Raw genomic sequence first — 2,296 nt, 5'->3', positions numbered from 1 at the left:
TAGCCATTATTTTGGGCTACAAGTCCAAAATAATGGCTGTGTGGCTGGACACAACATGGCACGATTGAACCCAATCGAACCGTTGTACCTAGGATTTCTATCTGCTAATGTGTGGTCTCTCAGGTTTTGAAAATGGGCCGAAAATCGGCCGACAACTGTCATGTGCACTGGACATTGCACTAAGGAAATTAGGAAGGGAGGGGTCAGTGGAGAGCACTGGAGTTGAGCCGTTTTTCATTCAGTGTCATCAAGAGAAAGAAAAAAAGGCAGGAAGAGACGATAAAGCCGATAATTAAAATGAGGTCGATGGGTTTAATTTATCATGCGATTAATTGATTTATCATTTATTGCGACAGGCCTAATGTTATACGTATTAATCTATAAATGTTAATGCATAAATGATTCAGGGCAACAGTGGACAAATGTGACATTTGATGACCCCCCATATAAATCATGCAGACACTTAAATATAAGTTGGCAAATCCACATAGAATTGCACAAATTCCCAGGGCCAGGCAAATAAATATTTATGACTCCACCAATTCCCCTGTTCTCCCTGTCTTTGGTAATTGTATGCAATTCATTTAGTTTTCTCAGTGGAGGAGGGAAAAATCAATCTTCGGTTATTGGCTAGGGGACATAAAGCGTGTTGCTTCTAAATACTTGTGGTTTTGCAGAATATAAAAGCTTCACAGATACGTTCCCTGGACGGATTCATTTTATTCTTTCGCACATTTCCCCATGTTTTTATTTGCCATGCGGGTATGAATCATCTGCTCTAGCCTGACCGACTTTTAATAGGACGATGTTGGTGTAAAAGGGTGTAGGATACACAATCCTAGCACTAGCAATTCTTGTTTGTATAGGTTATTTCATAAATACAACATTTTCACAAATTACTTTTGTCAAGAACTATTCTTGGATTCATTCTCTTCTCCTTTGTTTTGAAAGAAAGCTTGGACTTTTGAAGAAGCTTTTGCCTTTGATGTAAACCCAGGGGAGCTGTTTTTGTCGTTATGTATCATAAAACTACCCATTTCACGTTTCTTTACCTCAACAAATCATCAAAGTGCCTACATCCTGACAAATTGAAAATTCCTTTGTGGTTTTACTTCATCCACAATTAACTGTTTCTACCGTCCTATACTTTTAAGAGGCCCGACTCTAGGTTCTGACCGTGTTTACAAAAATAATGTTCTAAAGCCTGACTTATTCCCCAAACAGACTGTGCAACAAAACTATGCGACTAAACAAGATGTCGATCTTTCATTTCTGTTGTGACAAAGTTGCCAAACAGCTGTAATTACGAAGACATTAAAAAATAACAGGATTTTCTTTAAATTTATCTCTGACCTGGCAATGTGATAAAGAGACTTGCTGTATTTCACAAATTCCCCGATCATCTCGGGTCCTCAGAGCCAAAGGGCTGCAGAGCGCAGCTTCACCTCACATTTGTGGGGCTGTTGCTGACTAAACATGAGTGTTTATGAAATGGAGGTTTCAAATATAGCCCAGGGCTTAAGACAGGTTCAGCTTATCATAAATGTGTTAGTAGAAAACACATGAATAGAGACCAAATGCTGATTTGCTTAATGAACCTCTAGACATTTTGTAACTTTTTAAATTTAAAATATGGCTTCCTGACTTCTGCCCTCCTGTATATAAAAAAATAAAATAGCCTAATTAATTAACTTTCTACCTTTTTTTGTTTTGCTTTTTTATAAATTACAACTCCAATATGGTATTTTTGCTTAAAGTTATCATAACAGTGGAAATACATAGCACAAAATGTCTCAAACCAAGATCAGATTATCAGCATACAAATCAGCATAAATGAGCTTGTTATCCAAAATTCATACTTGCTGTTTTCCCCTTTGTCCTACGATGGCTCCTTGGGCAAAGGCTGAAAAAGAAAAGTACACAGCAAATTCGGAAGTGTCAGATTTCCAGTGCAAGTGTTGTATGTTAAAAATACAGTGTTAATTCAACAACATGAGTGTGTTATACAAAAAGCAATCTAGTCCAGTGTTGATTTCTAAATAAACTCAGTATGGTGCTGATTTAGAAATCAACATTAGACAATTCTTCCCACAATTGTAACATGTTTGTGACATATCAGGGAAGGATAAATAGATAGGGTAGGGGTTGCAGCAGGCCCCCCCAGCCTGAACCTAGAGGTAGAACATGCCTTCAAAGACCCAAAATTATGAGAGGCCCCATAGGCCAAAACCTACAAACCCTCTTACACGAACTATCAAACTCTCTCACATTCGCTATCAAACCTACAAACTCTCTT

At 37.8% G+C, this 2,296-nt stretch overlaps 1 long non-coding RNA gene across 1 annotated transcript in view; it reads right to left on the bottom strand.

Annotated features, from left to right (window-relative positions):
• The window catches only part of LOC106940035 (uncharacterized), a 9,730-nt gene extending 7,440 nt beyond the window's left edge, over positions 1 to 2,290 (bottom strand). Inside the window, exon 1 of the long non-coding RNA XR_001422980.1 lies at positions 1,860 to 2,290. This is a non-coding gene — a long non-coding RNA (uncharacterized LOC106940035). The remainder of the gene's footprint in view (positions 1 to 1,859) is intronic.
• Positions 2,291 to 2,296: the final 6 nt, after the last annotated feature.

This window comes from Poecilia latipinna, unplaced genomic scaffold (genome assembly GCF_001443285.1).
Source record: "Poecilia latipinna isolate Pla-1442-1.1 unplaced genomic scaffold, P_latipinna-1.0 Scaffold3068, whole genome shotgun sequence".
Lineage (NCBI taxonomy): Eukaryota > Metazoa > Chordata > Actinopteri > Cyprinodontiformes > Poeciliidae > Poecilia > Poecilia latipinna.
The sequence above is the reverse complement of the archived record's forward strand: the minus strand, read 5'-3'. Positions and strand labels throughout refer to the sequence as shown.